The following is a 21,256-nucleotide window of genomic DNA, read 5'->3' on the forward strand; positions in this document are numbered from 1 at the left end:
TATATGTGGCTGCTGCACCGCCCACCAGTGAGTTTGGTCCAGGTGGTGTATATGTGGCTGCTGCACCGCCCACCAGTGAGTTTGGTCCAGGTGGTGTATATGTGGCTGCTGCACCGCCCACCAGTGAGTGTGGTCCAGGTGGTGTATATGTGGCTGCTGCACCGCCCACCAGTGAGTTTGGTCCAGGTGGTGTATATGTGGCTGCTGCACCGCCCACCAGTGAGTGTGGTCCAGGTGGTGTATATGTGGCTGCTGCACCGCCCACCAGTGAGTTTGGTCCAGGTGGTGTATATGTGGCTGCTGCACCGCCCACCAGTGAGTGTGGTCCAGGTGGTGTATATGTGGCTGCTGCACCGCCCACCAGTGAGTTTGGTCCAGGTGGTGTATATGTGGCTGCTGCACCGCCCACCAGTGAGTTTGGTCCAGGTGGTGTATATGTGGCTGCTGCACCGCCCACCAGTGAGTTTGGTCCAGGTGGTGTATATGTGGCTGCTGCACCGCCCACCAGTGAGTTTGGTCCAGGTGGTGTATATGTGGCTGCTGCACCGCCCACCAGTGAGTGTGGTCCAGGTGGTGTATATGTGGCTGCTGCACCGCCCACCAGTGAGTTTGGTCCAGGTGGTGTATATGTGGCTGCTGCACCGCCCACCAGTGAGTGTGGTCCAGGTGGTGTATATGTGGCTGCTGCACCGCCCACCAGTGAGTTTGGTCCAGGTGGTGTATATGTGTCTGCTGCACCGCCCACCAGTGAGTTTGGTCCAGGTGGTGTATATGTGGCTGCTGCACCGCCCACCAGTGAGTTTGGTCCAGGTGGTGTATATGTGGCTGCTGCACCGCCCACCAGTGAGTTTGGTCCAGGTGGTGTATATGTGGCTGCTGCACCGCCCACCAGTGAGTGTGGTCCAGGTGGTGTATATGTGGCTGCTGCACCGCCCACCAGTGAGTGTGGTCCAGGTGGTGTATATGTGGCTGCTGCACCGCCCACCAGTGAGTGTGGTCCAGGTGGTGTATATGTGGCTGCTGCACCGCCCACCAGTGAGTGTGGTCCAGGTGGTGTATATGTGGCTGCTGCACCGCCCACCAGTGAGTGTGGTCCAGGTGGTGTATATGTGGCTGCTGCACCGCCCACCAGTGAGTGTGGTCCAGGTGGTGTATATGTGGCTGCTGCACCGCCCACCAGTGAGTTTGGTCCAGGTGGTGTATATGTGGCTGCTGCACCGCCCACCAGTGAGTTTGGTCCAGGTGGTGTATATGTGGCTGCTGCACCGCCCACCAGTGAGTTTGGTCCAGGTGGTGTATATGTGGCTGCTGCACCGCCCACCAGTGAGTTTGGTCCAGGTGGTGTATATGTGGCTGCTGCACCGCCCACCAGTGAGTTTGGTCCAGGTGGTGTATATGTGGCTGCTGCACCGCCCACCAGTGAGTTTGGTCCAGGTGGTGTATATGTGGCTGCTGCACCGCCCACCAGTGAGTGTGGTCCAGGTGGTGTATATGTGGCTGCTGCACCGCCCACCAGTGAGTTTGGTCCAGGTGGTGTATATGTGTCTGCTGCACCGCCCACCAGTGAGTTTGGTCCAGGTGGTGTATATGTGGCTGCTGCACCGCCCACCAGTGAGTTTGGTCCAGGTGGTGTATATGTGGCTGCTGCACCGCCCACCAGTGAGTGTGGTCCAGGTGGTGTATATGTGGCTGCTGCACCGCCCACCAGTGAGTTTGGTCCAGGTGGTGTATATGTGGCTGCTGCACCGCCCACCAGTGAGTTTGGTCCAGGTGGTGTATATGTGGCTGCTGCACCGCCCACCAGTGAGTTTGGTCCAGGTGGTGTATATGTGGCTGCTGCACCGCCCACCAGTGAGTTGGTTCCAGGTGGTGGATCTGTGGCTGCTGCACCGGTGAGTGGTCCAGGTGGTGTATATGGGGCGGCGGCACCGCCCCCCAGTGAGTTTGGTCCAGGTGGTGTATATGTGGCTGCTGCTGCACCGCCCACCAGTGAGTGGTGGTGGTGTATATGTGGCTGCACCGCCCACCAGTGAGTGTGGTCCAGCTGGTGTATATGTGGCTGCTGCACCGCCCACCAGTGAGTTTGGTCCAGGTGGTGTATATGTGGCTGCTGCACCGCCCACCAGTGAGTTTGGTCCAGGTGGTGTATATGTGTCTGCTGCACCGCCCACCAGTGAGTGTTGTCCAGGTGGTGTATATGTGTCTGCTGCACCGCCCACCAGTGAGTTTGGTCCAGGTGGTGTATATGTGGCTGCTGCACCGCCCACCAGTGAGTTTGGTCCAGGTGGTGTATATGTGGCTGCTGCACCGCCCACCAGTGAGTTTGGTCCAGGTGGTGTATATGTGTCTGCTGCACCGCCCACCAGTGAGTTTGGTCCAGGTGGTGTATATGTGGCTGCTGCACCGCCCACCAGTGAGTGTGGTCCAGGTGGTGTATATGTGGCTGCTGCACCGCCCACCAGTGAGTTTGGTCCAGGTGGTGTATATGTGGCTGCTGCACCGCCCACCAGTGAGTTTGGTCCAGGTGGTGTATATGTGGCTGCTGCACCGCCCACCAGTGAGTTTGGTCCAGGTGGTGTATATGTGGCTGCTGCACCGCCCACCAGTGAGTTTGGTCCAGGTGGTGTATATGTGGCTGCTGCACCGCCCACCAGTGAGTTTGGTCCAGGTGGTGTATATGTGGCTGCTGCACCGCCCACCAGTGAGTTTGGTCCAGGTGGTGTATATGTGGCTGCTGCACCGCCCACCAGTGAGTTTGGTCCAGGTGGTGTATATGTGTCTGCTGCACCGCCCACCAGTGAGTTTGGTCCAGGTGGTGTATATGTGGCTGCTGCACCGCCCACCAGTGAGTGTGGTCCAGGTGGTGTATATGTGGCTGCTGCACCGCCCACCAGTGAGTTTGGTCCAGGTGGTGTATATGTGGCTGCTGCACCGCCCACCAGTGAGTGTGGTCCAGGTGGTGTATATGTGGCTGCTGCACCGCCCACCAGTGAGTGTGGTCCAGGTGGTGTATATGTGGCTGCTGCACCGCCCACCAGTGAGTTTGGTCCAGGTGGTGTATATGTGGCTGCTGCACCGCCCACCAGTGAGTGTGGTCCAGGTGGTGTATATGTGGCTGCTGCACCGCCCACCAGTGAGTGTGGTCCAGGTGGTGTATATGTGGCTGCTGCACCGCCCACCAGTGAGTTTGGTCCAGGTGGTGTATATGTGGCTGCTGCACCGCCCACCAGTGAGTTTGGTCCAGGTGGTGTATATGTGGCTGCTGCACCGCCCACCAGTGAGTTTGGTCCAGGTGGTGTATATGTGGCTGCTGCACCGCCCACCAGTGAGTTTGGTCCAGGTGGTGTATATGTGGCTGCTGCACCGCCCACCAGTGAGTTTGGTCCAGGTGGTGTATATGTGGCTGCTGCACCGCCCACCAGTGAGTTTGGTCCAGGTGGTGTATATGTGTCTGCTGCACCGCCCACCAGTGTGGTCCAGGTGGTGTATATGTGGCTGCTGCACCGCCCACCAGTGAGTGTGGTCCAGGTGGTGTATATGTGGCTGCTGCACCGCCCACCAGTGAGTGTGGTCCAGGTGGTGTATATGTGGCTGCTGCACCGCCCACCAGTGAGTTTGGTCCAGGTGGTGTATATGTGGCTGCTGCACCGCCCACCAGTGAGTTTGGTCCAGGTGGTGTATATGTGGCTGCTGCACCGCCCACCAGTGAGTTTGGTCCAGGTGGTGTATATGTGGCTGCTGCACCGCCCACCAGTGAGTTTGGTCCAGGTGGTGTATATGTGGCTGCTGCACCGCCCACCAGTGAGTGTGGTCCAGGTGGTGTATATGTGGCTGCTGCACCGCCCACCAGTGAGTTTGGTCCAGGTGGTGTATATGTGTCTGCTGCACCGCCCACCAGTGAGTTTGGTCCAGGTGGTGTATATGTGGCTGCTGCACCGCCCACCAGTGAGTGTGGTCCAGGTGGTGTATATGTGGCTGCTGCACCGCCCACCAGTGAGTTTGGTCCAGGTGGTGTATATGTGTCTGCTGCACCGCCCACCAGTGAGTGTGGTCCAGGTGGTGTATATGTGGCTGCTGCACCGCCCACCAGTGAGTTTGGTCCAGGTGGTGTATATGTGGCTGCTGCACCGCCCACCAGTGAGTTTGGTCCAGGTGGTGTATATGTGGCTGCTGCACCGCCCACCAGTGAGTGTGGTCCAGGTGGTGTATATGTGGCTGCTGCACCGCCCACCAGTGAGTTTGGTCCAGGTGGTGTATATGTGGCTGCTGCACCGCCCACCAGTGAGTGGTGTGGTCCAGGTGGTGTATATGTGGCTGCTGCACCGCCCACCAGTGAGTTGGTCCAGGTGGTGTATATGTGGCTGCTGCACCGCCCACCAGTGAGTGTGGTCCAGGTGGTGTATATGTGGCTGCTGCACCGCCCACCAGTGAGTGTGGTCCAGGTGGTGTATATGTGGCTGCTGCACCGCCCACCAGTGAGTTTGGTCCAGGTGGTGTATATGTGGCTGCTGCACCGCCCACCAGTGAGTTTGGTCCAGGTGGTGTATATGTGGCTGCTGCACCGCCCACCAGTGAGTTTGGTCCAGGTGGTGTATATGTGGCTGCTGCACCGCCCACCAGTGAGTGTGGTCCAGGTGGTGTATATGTGGCTGCTGCACCGCCCACCAGTGAGTTTGGTCCAGGTGGTGTATATGTGGCTGCTGCACCGCCCACCAGTGAGTTTGGTCCAGGTGGTGTATATGTGGCTGCTGCACCGCCCACCAGTGAGTGTGGTCCAGGTGGTGTATATGTGGCTGCTGCACCGCCCACCAGTGAGTGTGGTCCAGGTGGTGTATATGTGGCTGCTGCACCGCCCACCAGTGAGTGTGGTCCAGGTGGTGTATATGTGGCTGCTGCACCGCCCACCAGTGAGTTTGGTCCAGGTGGTGTATATGTGGCTGCTGCACCGCCCACCAGTGAGTTTGGTCCAGGTGGTGTATATGTGTCTGCTGCACCGCCCACCAGTGAGTGTGGTCCAGGTGGTGTATATGTGGCTGCTGCACCGCCCACCAGTGAGTTTGGTCCAGGTGGTGTATATGTGGCTGCTGCACCGCCCACCAGTGAGTTTGGTCCAGGTGGTGTATATGTGGCTGCTGCACCGCCCACCAGTGAGTTTGGTCCAGGTGGTGTATATGTGGCTGCTGCACCGCCCACCAGTGAGTGTGGTCCAGGTGGTGTATATGTGGCTGCTGCACCGCCCACCAGTGAGTGTGGTCCAGGTGGTGTATATGTGGCTGCTGCACCGCCCACCAGTGAGTGTGGTCCAGGTGGTGTATATGTGGCTGCTGCACCGCCCACCAGTGAGTGTGGTCCAGGTGGTGTATATGTGGCTGCTGCACCGCCCACCAGTGAGTGTGGTCCAGGTGGTGTATATGTGGCTGCTGCACCGCCCACCAGTGAGTGTGGTCCAGGTGGTGTATATGTGGCTGCTGCACCGCCCACCAGTGAGTGTGGTCCAGGTGGTGTATATGTGGCTGCTGCACCGCCCACCAGTGAGTGTGGTCCAGGTGGTGTATATGTGGCTGCTGCACCGCCCACCAGTGAGTTTGGTCCAGGTGGTGTATATGTGGCTGCTGCACCGCCCACCAGTGAGTTTGGTCCAGGTGGTGTATATGTGGCTGCTGCACCGCCCACCAGTGAGTGTGGTCCAGGTGGTGTATATGTGGCTGCTGCACCGCCCACCAGTGAGTTTGGTCCAGGTGGTGTATATGTGGCTGCTGCACCGCCCACCAGTGAGTTTGGTCCAGGTGGTGTATATGTGGCTGCTGCACCGCCCACCAGTGAGTTTGGTCCAGGTGGTGTATATGTGTCTGCTGCACCGCCCACCAGTGAGTTTGGTCCAGGTGGTGTATATGTGTCTGCTGCACCGCCCACCAGTGAGTTTGGTCCAGGTGGTGTATATGTGGCTGCTGCACCGCCCACCAGTGAGTTTGGTCCAGGTGGTGTATATGTGGCTGCTGCACCGCCCACCAGTGAGTGTGGTCCAGGTGGTGTATATGTGGCTGCTGCACCGCCCACCAGTGAGTGTGGTCCAGGTGGTGTATATGTGGCTGCTGCACCGCCCACCAGTGAGTGTGGTCCAGGTGGTGTATATGTGGCTGCTGCACCGCCCACCAGTGAGTGTGGTCCAGGTGGTGTATATGTGGCTGCTGCACCGCCCACCAGTGAGTGTGGTCCAGGTGGTGTATATGTGGCTGCTGCACCGCCCACCAGTGAGTGTGGTCCAGGTGGTGTATATGTGGCTGCTGCACCGCCCACCAGTGAGTGTGGTCCAGGTGGTGTATATGTGGCTGCTGCACCGCCCACCAGTGAGTGTGGTCCAGGTGGTGTATATGTGGCTGCTGCACCGCCCACCAGTGAGTTTGGTCCAGGTGGTGTATATGTGGCTGCTGCACCGCCCACCAGTGAGTGTGGTCCAGGTGGTGTATATGTGGCTGCTGCACCGCCCACCAGTGAGTGTGGTCCAGGTGGTGTATATGTGGCTGCTGCACCGCCCACCAGTGAGTTTGGTCCAGGTGGTGTATATGTGGCTGCTGCACCGCCCACCAGTGAGTTTGGTCCAGGTGGTGTATATGTGTCTGCTGCACCGCCCACCAGTGAGTTTGGTCCAGGTGGTGTATATGTGGCTGCTGCACCGCCCACCAGTGAGTTTGGTCCAGGTGGTGTATATGTGGCTGCTGCACCGCCCACCAGTGAGTTTGGTCCAGGTGGTGTATATGTGGCTGCTGCACCGCCCACCAGTGAGTTTGGTCCAGGTGGTGTATATGTGTCTGCTGCACCGCCCACCAGTGAGTTTGGTCCAGGTGGTGTATATGTGGCTGCTGCACCGCCCACCAGTGAGTTTGGTCCAGGTGGTGTATATGTGTCTGCTGCACCGCCCACCAGTGAGTGTGGTCCAGGTGGTGTATATGTGGCTGCTGCACCGCCCACCAGTGAGTTTGGTCCAGGTGGTGTATATGTGGCTGCTGCACCGCCCACCAGTGAGTTTGGTCCAGGTGGTGTATATGTGGCTGCTGCACCGCCCACCAGTGAGTTTGGTCCAGGTGGTGTATATGTGGCTGCTGCACCGCCCACCAGTGTGGTCCAGGTGGTGTATATGTGGCTGCTGCACCGCCCACCAGTGAGTTTGGTCCAGGTGGTGTATATGTGTCTGCTGCACCGCCCACCAGTGAGTTTGGTCCAGGTGGTGTATATGTGGCTGCTGCACCGCCCACCAGTGAGTTTGGTCCAGGTGGTGTATATGTGGCTGCTGCACCGCCCACCAGTGAGTTTGGTCCAGGTGGTGTATATGTGGCTGCTGCACCGCCCACCAGTGAGTGTGGTCCAGGTGGTGTATATGTGGCTGCTGCACCGCCCACCAGTGAGTGTGGTCCAGGTGGTGTATATGTGGCTGCTGCACCGCCCACCAGTGAGTGTGGTCCAGGTGGTGTATATGTGGCTGCTGCACCGCCCACCAGTGAGTTTGGTCCAGGTGGTGTATATGTGGCTGCTGCACCGCCCACCAGTGAGTTTGGTCCAGGTGGTGTATATGTGGCTGCTGCACCGCCCACCAGTGAGTTTGGTCCAGGTGGTGTCTGACACCTCACCAAGTACCATGACTCGCTGCTGTCTTCCTGACAAGTATTCCCTGATCCATTGTAGTGCCTTCCCTGTTATCCCTGCTTGGTCCTCCAGTTTTTGCACTAATCTCTTGTGTGGAACTGTGTCAAACGCCTTCTTCCAGTCCAAGAAAATGCAATCCACCCATCCCTCTCTCTCTCTTGTCTTACTGCTGTCACCATGTCGTAGAACTCCAGTAGGTTTGTGACACAGGATTTCCCGTCCCTGAAACCATGTTGGCTGCTGTTGATGAGATCATTCCTTTCTAGGTGTTCCACCACTCTTCTCCTGAGAATCTTCTCCATGATTTTGCATACTATACATGTCAGTGACACTGGTCTGTAGTTTAGTGCTTCATGTCTGTCTCCTTTTTTAAAGATTGGGACTACATTTGCTGTCTTCCATGCCTCAGGCAATCTCCCTATTTCGATAGATGTATTGAATATTGTTGTTAGGGGTACACATAGCGCCTCTGCTCCCTCTCTCAGGACCCATGGAGAGATGTTATCCGGCCCCATTGCCTTTGAGGTATCTAGCTCACTCAGAAGCCTCTTCACTTCTTCCTCAGTTGTGTGTATTGTGTCCAGCACTTGGTGGTGTGCCCCACCTCTCCATCTTTCTGTAGCCCCTTCTGTCTCTTCTGTGAACACTTCTTTGAATCTCTTGTTGAGTTCCTCACATACTTCATGGTCATTTCTTGTTGTCTCTCCTCCTTCCTGCCTTAGCCTGATTGCCTGGTCCTTGACTGTTGTTTTCCTCCTGATGTGGCTGTATAACAGTTTAGGGTCAGATTTGGCTTTCACTGCTATGTCGTTTTCATATTGTCGTTGGGCCTCCCTTCTTATCTGTGCATATTCATTTCTGGCTCTACGACTGCTCTCCTTATTCTCCTGGGTCCTTTGCCTTCTATATTTCTTCCATTCCCTAGCACACTTGGTTTTTGCCTCCCTGCACCTTTGGGTGAACCATGGGCTCGTCCTGGCTTTTCCATTATTCCTGTTACCCTTGTGTACAAACCTCTCCTCAGCCTCCTTGCACATTGTTGCTACATATTCCATCATCTCATTAACTGGCTTCCCTGCCAGTTCTCTGTCCCACTGAACCCCGTGCAGGAAGTTCCTCATTCCCATGTGGTCCCCTCTCTTGTAGTTTGGCTTCATTTGTCCTGGCCTTCCTGCTTCCCCCTCCACTTGTAGCTCTACTGTGTATTCGAAGCTTTTTAAAACAACATGATCGCTGGCCCCAAGGGGTCTTTCATATGTGATGTCCTCAATATCTGCACTACTCAAGGTGAATACTAAGTCCAGTCTTGCTGGTTCATCCTCTCCTCTCTCTCTTGTAGTGTCCCTTACATGTTGGTTCATGCAGTTTTCCAGTACCACCTCCATCATCTTAGCCCTCCATGTATCTTGGCCCCATGTGGCTCCAAGTTCTCCCAATCGATCTCCTTGTGGTTAAAGTCACCCATGATCAGGAACTTTGCCCTACATGCATGAGCTCTTCTGGCCACTGCAGCCAGCGTGTCGACCATCGCTCTATTGCTCTTGTCATACTCTTGCCTTGGCCTCCTGCTGTTCTGTGGTGAGTTATACATCACTGCAATTACCCACTTTGGGACCTCCAGAGCGATGCATTCCTACTATGTAATCACTTGCTTCTCCGCTGTCTCCTCTCTCCAGCTCATCAAAATTCCATCGGTTTTTGATCAGCAGTGCCACTCCTCCACCCCCCCCTCTGTTCCCTCTGTCTTTCCTCAGGATCTGGTATCCCATTGTAAAGATGGCATCTGTTATCATACCTGTAAGCTTGGTTTCTGTGAGAGCTATGATGTCCGGTGATGCCTCTTTTACTCTTTCGTGCCACTCCTCCCACTTATTTGTTATTCCATCAGCGTTTGTGTACCATACCTTCAGTTTCCTTTCCAACACTATGGTTTGGGGGACCTGTGAGGGTGGAAGACTTGGAAGACTTGGTAGCATACTGTGGGATTCTATATCTGGGTGTTGGGTGGAAGCTGTGGGTATGGATTGTAGTTTGTGTTGGGATGGTGTGATAGGTTGTGGGGTTCTGAGGATAGTTGTGTGTGTGCTTGCCCTTGCTTGCTCTGTTCTGCTGTGATTGACCTCTGCTGGTTCCATCCTTGTCTCCTTTCCTAGCTCCTTTTGCTTTTTTGTCCTCTTCCTCAGCTGCTGTTGTTCTGTTTGTGTTCAGTCTCTGTCTAGGAACACCCTCTTGTACTCTTCCTAGTATTTCAACCGTGGTTTCTCTTGGAGGATCCTATTCCGCACTGTTTTTGTCCTGAGAATCAGCTTGATCGGTCGTTTTCTCCCCTTCAAGTACCCCCCTATTCTCTGAAAATTTACAATCTCGTCCATGTCTTCTCCACCTATTTCCGTGATGATTTTCTCAATGTCCTTTCTTTCTGCCTGCCATCTTTCAGTGTGTGTCCTTTCCTCTCTCTCCTGATACCCATGGATAAACACTGATTTTGCCCTTTCCTCCTCCCATTGCCTCTCCCTCTGTGACTCTGGTTCCTGTCTGTACGTGGTCATTTTCTCCCTTGATTTTTCCAGTGGCTCTTGGTAGCATGGTTGTGCTTCTGCATTCGACCTATCACCCTCTCTACCTGCACCCAGCTGCTGTTCCCTTTCACTCCTTGGCCCTTCTTGGCAGGCTGTTATGACCTTAGCATAATTCATATCTCCTTCCTTCCTGTTCCGCCTCTCAGCTTCATATGCTGTGTCTTCTCTGGTCACTGCCCCTGTAACTTGCCTCAGCCTGTTTACCTTATCTTCTAGGACCCTCATCTTGACTACTGCAGTTTTGACATGTGCCTCCCAATTCTTCTTCTCCTTCTCCAACCTCTTTTCCAATTTCACAGAAAGCTCTTTCTCCATTTTTTCAGAACGCTCTCCTAATTTTCTCTCCCACTCTTGTTCCATCCTTTTCTGCTGCTCCTCCATCCACTCCTCCCTACCAGAACCATTCTCATCTGATCCCTGGTTCCTGCGAGTCCCACCATTCTTTTTTTTTTTTTCCTTTTTCTTCCCTAGAGAGAGAGGGTGAGAGTGAGAAGGGAAAAGGGAGAGAGAGAAAGTGAGAGAGGGGGGAAAGAGAGAGAATGGAAAGATAGAAGGAGAGAGGGGGAGAGTGAGAAGGGAAAAGGGGGAAGAGAGAGAGAGCAAGAGAGAGAGAGAGAGAGAGAAAGAGAGAGAGAGAGAGAGAGAGAGAGAGAGAGAGAGAGAGCGAGAGAGAGAGAGAGAGAGAGAGGAGGGAGAGAGGGGGCAAAGAGAGGAGAGAGAGAGGGGGAGAGACAGGGGGGAAGGGGGAGAGAGGGGGAGATGGAAGGGAGAGAAGGGAGAGAGGATAGGGGGAGAGAGAGGGGAGGAGGGGAAAGAGAGAAGAGAGAGGTGGGAAAAGGGAGAGGGGAGAGATAATGAGAGGGGGAGAGATGTTAGAGGGGGAAAGGTGTTAGAGGGAAGAGATGTTAGAGGGAAGAGATGGGAGAGGGGAGAGATGGGAGAGTGGAGAGATTGGAGAGGGGAGAGAGAGAGATAGATAGAGAGAGAGATAGGTAGAGAGAGAGATAGGTAGTGAGAGAGAGAGATAGGCAGAGAGAGAGAGATAGGTAAAGAGAGAAATAGGTAGAGAGAGATAGGTAAAGAGATAGGTGGAGAGAGAGATAGGTAGTGAGAGAGAGAGATAGGTAGAGAGAGAGAGAGATAGGTAGAGAGAGATAGGTAGAGAGAGATAAAGAGGGAGAGAGAGGGAGGGAGGGTTAGAGGGTCAGTTCATAGGAAGGTGTGAAATCCTGTGTATGTGTGTGTGTGTGTGCGTGTGTACTACTACAGTTGTATAGCACTGGTAAGCCAGCAGGTTTGTAATTACAGGTGTATAATACTGGTAAGCCAGCAGGTGTATAACACTGGTAAGCCAGCACATGTGTAGCTACAGACGTATAACACTGGTAAGCCTGCAGGAGTATAACCACAGGTGAATAACACTGGTAAGCCTTCAAGTGTGTAACTACAGATGTATGACACTGGTAAGCCATCAGGTGTATAACTACAGGTGTATAACGTATAACACTGGTGAGCCAGCAGGTGTAGAACTACAGGTGTAAAAGTCTGATAAACCAGCAGGTGTCCGAGTACAAGTGTATATCACTAGTAGTCAGCAGGTGTACGAGTGCAGGTGTATAACACTTGTGGAAATTTATTTGGTCCCTAAAGTTCCACAGGACAGATCCGGCATGGCCATAGTGGAATGGCTGAGCTGGGTGGCCCTTAAACTCACCCAAACAAAAAGCGTTCTCCCCGAACATAAACACATTTCTCTCCCCGGGTTGGCGATTGATGGTAGGCACTTATTTATTTATAGATTTACCCTTCAGGGAAGGAGTAGGTAGTTTTACTGTTAGTATATTAATATTAGGTTTACTAACCTGGAGTTTACCTGGAGAGAGTTCCGGGGGTCAACGCCCCCGCGGCCCGGTCTGTGACCAGGCCTCCTGGTGGATCAGAGCCTGATCAACCAGGCTGTTGCTGCTGGCTGCACGCAAACCAACGTACGAGCCACAGCCCGGCTGATCAGGAACTGACTTTAGGTGCTTGTCCAGTGCCAGCTTGAAGACTGCCAGGGGTCTGTTGGTAATCCCCCTTATGTGTGCTGGGAGGCAGTTGAACAGTCTCGGGCCCCTGACACTTATTGTATGGTCTCTTAACGTGCTAGTGACACCCCTGCTTTTTATTGGGGGGATGGTGCATCGTCTGCCAAGTCTTTTGCTTTCGTAGTGAGTGATTTTCGTGTGCAAGTTCGGTACTAGTCCCTCTAGGATTTTCCAGGTGTATATAATCATGTATCTCTCCCTCCTGCGTTCCAGGGAATACAGGTTTAGGAACCTCAAGCGCTCCCAATAATTGAGGTGTTTTATCTCCATTATGCGTGCCGTGAAAGTTCTCTGTACATTTTCTAGGTCGGCAATTTCACCTGCCTTGAAAGGTGCTGTTAGTGTGCAGCAACAGGCAACTGTAGATAATAATAATGTAGACCTAAGATCTTAACATAGGTAATAATAGGCCGATAATGTAGGCAAACACTAGGATAAGTTAGCTAGGGAGAACTGGCAGCCCTAGTTTGAACGACGAGACGAGGATCTGGAAGAGAGACCAGCTCCTTCTTCTTAAGACAGACACCAACTGGACAAGACGTGCCGTGATCAGCAGACGGCGCCCCCCACGTGTCTTCACATTTGAGACCTGGGGAAATCTGGTAGAGGCACCTCGATGTACCGTAGATGACCTCCTCTGTCAGGCCCATACAGTAAGACAAGACCTCCACTATATCTCATAGATTTCTGGCCAGTGTCTGGGGAGATTGTGAGTGAGTTGATCTGTGGGCCCAGTGTGCAACAGGCAGTGCATGCCCAGTAAGTACCAGTGTCTCAAGGCAGTCCGGAAGCTAGTGTCCGTGTCTGCATAGTTATACTAGGGGATACATACCCTCTTGGATATAGGAATCTCTGAGGTGCAGGCAGGTCACTAATAACGATTGAATATTGCAGGAATTAAGGCTCCCGGTTGCACGTGGTTTCTGAGGGGAAGTCCAGAGGGGCTAAGGCTAAGCTTAGGGAAGTTGAAGATCAGGATATATGCAACAACACCAAGTAAGTTAGTCCTCTATACGTGCATGCAGGCGAGTTTCTTGCAACATCAATCATTTGTGAAAATCTGTCCTATAAGCCACTTGTGAGGCTGAGGTACCCACCTCAGAGCTCGGTGTCAACAGAGTTTGCCAGGGTAGGCGACTCACTTGGAGGCAGTCCAGACAAATTTTCACAAAAAGTGTATAAGATTGATTAGCCAGTAGGTGTATACCACTGGTAATCCAATGGTTGCTTAAAGGTAAACTCCAGGTAACCACTGGTATACAAAACATAAGATAGGATGAACACTGCAGAACGCTTACTGGCCCATACTAGACAGGTCTATCTCAGACTAATATATCTGTTCAGCTTATTTTTGAAGCTACCCGATGTTCTCACCTTACTGACACTGATGGGAAGCTTGTTCCATTCATCTACAACTCTATTGCCAAGCTGTTACTTCCATATGTTCTTTCTAAATCTGAATTGTCCAAGTTGAATGTATTGCTATGAGTCCTGTGTTGGTTACATATTTTCAGGAAGCTTCTGGAGAGCGAAACGTTGCCTCAATAAAATGTCGCATTAGCTGCATTTGTGTCCTTTTTCCTAACATATTTAAAGTTGAGATATAGCCACAGGACTTTTTTATTTATACTTCTTGATGTGAAGTCAAGAATTCTTATAGAATTATTGCGAACACTTGTGCACTGTTGTCTCGACTTGAATTCCTAAGTCCTTTTGACATTCAAGTTGACTGAGATCTACATTGTTTAGCTTATAAGTGTCATAGTTGCTGTCTACACTGAACTGCTTCAACAACATCTCTGACCACATCAACCAAACCAGATCATTCTGTAACTTTCTAGCATCTTCAATAGAAATTATCTTTGGTCTAGTTTAGTATCACTGGCAAAGTTACTTATGTCACTGTTTTTTTCTCATTTATGTTGTTTATGTATATTGTGAGAAGAGTCCTTGCACTGACCTCTGGGGTACAATTCTTAGGGTTTCTTTCCGATTTCTCCACATTCATGCACATTTTCAGTTGCCTATCTGTGAGCCATGCCTCGACCCATGAAGTAATTCTTCATTGTGTACCATGTGCTGCTACTTTCTTCATCAGTCTCCTGTGTATATCTCTTTGAAAGGCCTTACTGATTTTCCATTGACATAATATTGTATTCTTTATCTTGGTCTACTGCTTCGAATACTTTAGTGAAAAGTATTAGTAAATTCGCAAGGCAAGAATGCCCCTCAACCTCTGAAGATCCGTGCAGAGCTTCACTCATCAAATTATATCTTTCAAAGCGGCTTCGAACGGCATCCAAAATTATTTATTCCGTCGATTTTCCCTCAACTGAAGTTAGTCTGAATGGTACATAATTTGAAACTAGGGACTTTTTTTTGTAATTTGAAACTGGCTATCACATTTGACATTTTCCACTTTCATGTACAATACTTGCTCGTAGTGATATATTGCAATAACTAGCTAATGGTTTGCTAAGTTGCTCAGTACATTCCTTCAGAATCCTTGCAAACACTTCATAAGGGCCTGGGGATTTGTTTGGTTTTAATTTATCTAGTTGTCTGAGAACCGTGTCGCTATTGACTTAAAAACTTTGTAACTTATTCTCGTCCTGACCTGTTAGATTATTTCTATTTCTGGGATTTCAGTTGTATCCTCTTGCATAAAAACAGAGAGGAAATAAGTGTTGAAAGTTATACACATTTCTTAGTCACTATCAGTAAGCTGACCCGAATTACATTTAAGTGGGTCCATCTTTACCCTAATCTTATTCCTATATATATATATATATATATATATATATATATATATATATATATATATATATATATATATATATATATATATATATATATATATATATATATATATATTTAGCATGCTGACAATCTCCCACCAAGGTAAAATGACCCAAAAAAAGAAGAAACACTACCATCACTGTCACGCCAGTGGTGCCAATACTACAGCTGAAAACTACGGATAATAATATTCCTGTATTCCTGATAGAAACCCTTTGGTTTGATCTTTGATTCTCTTTCAATCTTAAGCTCATAATTTCTCCATAAGGAATATATGCAGCTTGGGAAGCTTGTATTATGCTTTGGAAGAAGTCATATTGATACCCATCACCACCATCTATCCGGCCTCCCTAGTGACATCCCATAGTCAGTGCTCATCAGTCTACACTACTCCAGTAAAAATTCGGGACCTTAAGGGGCACATAAGTACCCTTGTCTTCTAATAACATGTTCATTTTTCCATTATAATCTACCTTGTCCATAATTACTATCGTATTTGCTTTGATTCGTAAGGTGAAACAGACAAAGCAAATGCGATAGTAATTATGGACAAGGTGGATTATATTGGAAAAAATGAACATGTTATTAGAAGACGGGAACTTATGTGCCTCTTAACTTTGCTAATGTTATTCAAGTAGTTGCATGAGATATAAAAGTAAGTTATTTGTGATAACTTTCTCCAACATATTCAATAATCTCCAGAATTTTTATCAGATAATCCTTGTTTACCAGAACCAAGTCCAACAGGTAGTTTCTTTTTAGCTGGTCGTGGATTATTTCTAGAACCCCGAGAGATTTTAAAATTCCTGTCAAATTATTCTAGTCAACTTGGCCAAAATTAAAATATCCCATTATAACTACATTTTCATATCTTGATGCCTTATCAATTTCGTTCACTAAGATTAGGTTTTTGTGGCCTTCGAGAAACTGCAGCCAAACAGATTCCGTGTGGGTTCCATCCATCTATATATCGTTTTTGATGCAACGGTTTAAATTCTGCCTAACATACATAGCAACGTCGCTCTCTTTCCTATTGACTATCAGTGTGGAATAATTTACATCCCTGTATATGACATTCAGCAAGCATGTCCCTCTTTTTTTTAAAAAGCGAACCAGATCTCAGATATTGCAATAACATCTATGTATCTTGCAAATGCAATTAATCTTAGTCATCAATTTATTTCATGAGTTGCCCTGTTTTCTGACTGTTTTCCTACATATTTTGACATTTTTTACTCTCTGCTTAAGAGTGCAGTTTTTTTTTTTTACCCATCTCTGTCTTCTGTCAGCTTTAATTAAGTCTTAAACAATATATCAGCGTTTCCTTCGACTGAACCAGCTAACACTAACACCATAATCTCAGGAAGATGCACCTCATCCATTGCATACAAATCATGTTTACCATGTGATTATCCCAGCTGTCAAAGAATGGAATTCCAAGTTCTCTGAGGTAATTGTTAAGCCATCATCACCAGACCCTTTTATTATTTACCGGATACCTCACACAAACATCCCAAATTTCAGTGAGAAATTAAAGTCACTAATAACAAACAGACAAATGAATAAGCACCACCTTCTCTTAGCTGGAGACTTCAACATCAACCTTGGCTTACTAGATGATCAGCCTGTAACTGATTTCATCAACAATATGAACAACACACTTCTCATACCAACAATAACTAAACCAACCAGGCTCACTGAGACAAGTGCAACCATAATAGACCACATATGGACCAATATACTAGCCCCCCTTAAATCAGGGATAATCACAGATAGCACTACAGACCACTACCCTACCTTCCTCCTGACAAACATTAGTAAACCACCACTTGAATACAACAAAGTCTCATTTAGACTCCATGACGAGGCCTCAATAAGGAAGTTCACAGCTGACCTAGAGACTGTTGACTGGCCTACAGAATTCTCCAAGGCCAATGGTATTGATGACTGGACAGACATTTTTCTTAACAAATTACTTAGACTATACAACAAACATTGTCCTATAAAAACGAAACAGATCACAAACAAACGGCTTGGCTGCCCATGGTTAACCAGCACCATTCTGAAATCCATTGACAAGAAACACCAATATGAAAAGCAATATAGACAGGGCTTAATACACAAAGATATTCTTAAACACTATTCATCAGCTCTCACCAAAGTAATAAAGAAATCAAAAAACTATACTCCAGTAGATTCACAGACACTAGAGGAGATATAAAAAAGACCTGGAAAACACTCTCTCAGATTCTAGGGACCCACAAACTGAAAAAAAAAACAAGAATATTGTCCTAACTAAACCTAATGAAACACCACTGCATCCCACTGACACAGCTAACAAGATAAACGACTTCTTCTCAACCATAGGATCTAATCTCGCCAATAAAATTCCACATACCAATGCCCATGCCGGGGACTACCTAGATGGGAATTTCCCAAATTCCTTCTATCTTGCACCAACTGAGCCCTCGGAAGTCACCGAGATTATAAAGTCGCTTAAAAATAACTCAGGGAATCTGTCTCATGTCCCACCATTACTGTACAAGCGAGCGGCCCATATCCTTTCGCATGCTATTTCATTACTTTTTAACAAGTCACTAGAAACTAGCACCTTCCCAAAACTACTCAAGATTGCAAGGGTTACACCAATACATAAAGGTGGTGACCCTACAGACTTAAACAACTATAGGCCAATATCTAACTCACCATTGCTATCCAAAATCTTTGAGAAACTCGTACACAGGAGACTATATTCATTTATAAGAGCACAAAACATACTCAACCCCTGCCAATTTGGATTCAGGAAAAATAAAAGCACTAATGATGCAATCATAAAAATGCTAGATCTGCTTTACACAGCATTGGAAAATAAGGAATATCCACTAGGAATTTTTATTGACCTAAGAAAAGCTTTTGACACAGTAGACCACGATATCCTACTCCACAAACTTGACCATTACGGTATAAGAGGCCATGCGCTTGCTTATTTCAAATCTTACCTTACTAATAGGTATCAGTATGTCACCATTAAAGACACAGCATCAACAACACGGCCACTTGATACTGGAGTTCCGCAGGGAAGTGTCCTTGATCCCCTCCTCTTCCTCATATACATCAATGATCTTCCTAACGTATCCCAACACCTGAAACCCATTCTCTTTGCTGACGACACGACTTATGTCATCTCTCACCCTAATCTTGCCACCCTCAACACCATTGTTAATGAGGAGCTGATCAAAATATCGACTTGGATGACAGCCAATAAACTTATGCTTAACACTGACAAAACCTACTATATTATGTTAGGTAGCAGAGCAGGAGATGCACAAGTTAACATTAAGATCGACAACACACTAATTACCAGACATAATGAGGGCAAATTTCTACGCCTATACCTTGACAACAACCTGAATTTCAGCACCCATATCCAACACATAACCAAAAAAGTATCCAAAACGGTTGGGATTCTCTCCAAGATACGATACTACGTACCGCAAAATGCCCTTCTCACACTATACCACTCACTTATTTATCCATACCTCACCTATGCTATCTGTGCTTGGGGATCAACTGCAGCAACACACCTAAAGCCAATAATAACCCAACAAAAGGCTGCAGTAAGAATAATCACTAAATCCCATCCCTTGCAACACACCCCCCCACTCTTCATAGATCTAAACTTACTCCCTGTTCAGTACATCCACACTTACTACTGTGCAATCTACATCTACAGGACCTTAAACTCCAATATCAACCTTGACCTAAAACGCTTTCTTGATAGTTGTGACAGAACCCACAGGCATAACACCAGACACAAACATCTCTACGACATTCCCCGTGTCCTACTAAACCTTTACAAAAATTCAATGTATGTCAAAGGCCCTAAAATCTGGAACATCCTACCTGAGAACTCTAGAACTGCCGACACATTCATCACCTTCAAAACTACCATTAGAAAACATCTTATCTCCCTGATACACCCAGTCAACTAACTACACGAATACCACCTGGCCCAGTGGCCTGGTGGCTAAAGCTCCCGCTTCACACACGGAGGGCCCAGGTTCGATTCCCGGCGGGTGGAAACATTCCGACACGTTTCCTTACACCTGTTGTCCTGTTCACCTAGCAGCAAATAGGTACCTGGGTGTTAGTCGACTGGTGTGGGTCGCATCCTGGGGGACAAGATTAAGGACCCCAATGGAAATAAGTTAGACAGTCCTCGATGACGCACTGACTTTCTTGGGTTATCCTGGGTGGCTAACCCTCCGGGGTTAAAAATCCGAACGAAATCTTATCTTGTGGCCCGGTGGCCTGGTGGCTAAAAGCTCCCGCTTCACACACGGAGGGCCCGGGTTCGATTCCCGGCGGGTGGAAACATTTCGACACGTTTCCTTACACCTGTTGTCCTGTTCACCTAGTAGCAAATAGGTACCTGGGTGTTAGTCGACTGGTGTGGGTCGCATCCTGGGGGACAAGATTAAGGACCCCAATGGAAATAAGTTAGACAGTCCTCGATGACGCACTGACTTTCTTGGGTTATCCTGGGTGGCTAACCCTCCGGGGTTAAAAATCCGAACGAAATCTTATCTTATCTTATCTCTTACCTGGTGGTTCACACACTCACTCACCCATTTGACCATAAACAGAAATATTAATCTCAATCTTAAAATAATGAATCCTATGATACTCCAATACTGAAACTATGTACTGTGCCAAAACAAAAGCATTCACATTGCTAAACTCACAAACTAGTATTTAGTCACTTAGCCATAATACCAACTTACCTCATAATTTGTAATATTTTACAATTAAGAATAAAACTAAGTATGCCCGAAATGCCTAGCCATGCTAGGCGTTCTAGTGGTACACTCTGTAATCATTATTTAACTACATATAAACCACACAATAACCAAATTCTGTAAATTCAACATTGAAATCCTTATAGAGAATAAACTTTGAATTTGAATTTGAATGTTGTCAATATTTGGCACTCTTCCCCGCAGACCATCATCACCAGACCCTCGCATCATGTTATCACTATGTGGCACTCTTCCCCCCAGACCATCATCACCAGACCCTCGCATCATGTTATCACTATGTGGCACTCTTCCCCCCAGACCATCATCACCAGACCCTCCTAACGTACTTGTTTCATGTGGTAATCTTCTCCCCTCCCCAGATTATTTTTCACAACACACCTCCAACGATGATGGTGAACACTTGTGCAGATAATCATCAGTCACAACAGCTACACCGGTTATGGTTACACGTTTTTTTGTATGTCTTTCAAAATCCTGTTTAATTCAGTATTTCATATTCAGATTTTACATAGAGTGATACACACCAAACCGAACAGTGATGTGTAACAAGCAGAAGCAGTGGTCAACTGGGTTTAATTGTTTTTTTTTCTTGTAGATTTTATTTGGTTTAGTAGCCACGGATGGTTAAAAGAGGTCCTAAAATATTCCATAAAAGATTTGTGTAGTCTGCAGAAAGGGAAGGGACAAAAACAGGCCTGGATTGCTTGCCATCTCTGTGGTAAATGTCTCATGGCATATGCATGATTTTAAACCAGTGACCACACTTGCCATAAACTTAGAGAGATGTTTTTGGGTCTGCCCGAACGAGATACACTTATATGAGGAAATTACATTTATATTAAAAGACAAGAACACCAATAAAAGATTCTTCTTGAAAGTCATGTCAGCATGACAGCTGGGAAAATAAGATGGGTTGTAGAGACGGGGCTGTCTTGGACAGTGCTTCTGAGGGTATTAGTGCTGTCCTGGACAGTGCTGAGGGTGCTAGTGTTGTCCTGGAGGAAAGTGCTCCAGAAGGTTCTAGTGATTTCTCTGAAGACAGTGCTAGTGAGAGTACTAGTGTTGTCCTAGAGGACACTGAAGACAACGCTATTCAGTCCACAGAGGTTCAAAATAAAGATACTGCTGGAGATGGATCATAACGGGATGATGCCAGGTTTTGCTGGTAGTGTCGACATACTACCAGCAAAACCTGGTGGAAGCACTGATGTCCATACAGGGGTAAAAGATAGGGAGGAAACAGGAAAAATAAATTCACCAGCAGCGAATGCAGCTTGGTAAAACAGGTGGGACATGCATCTTTGACCATCCCAAAAAATGCTGCACCCAC

The sequence above is a fragment of the Cherax quadricarinatus genome, chromosome 69 (assembly GCF_038502225.1).
Source record: "Cherax quadricarinatus isolate ZL_2023a chromosome 69, ASM3850222v1, whole genome shotgun sequence".
Lineage (NCBI taxonomy): Eukaryota > Metazoa > Arthropoda > Malacostraca > Decapoda > Parastacidae > Cherax > Cherax quadricarinatus.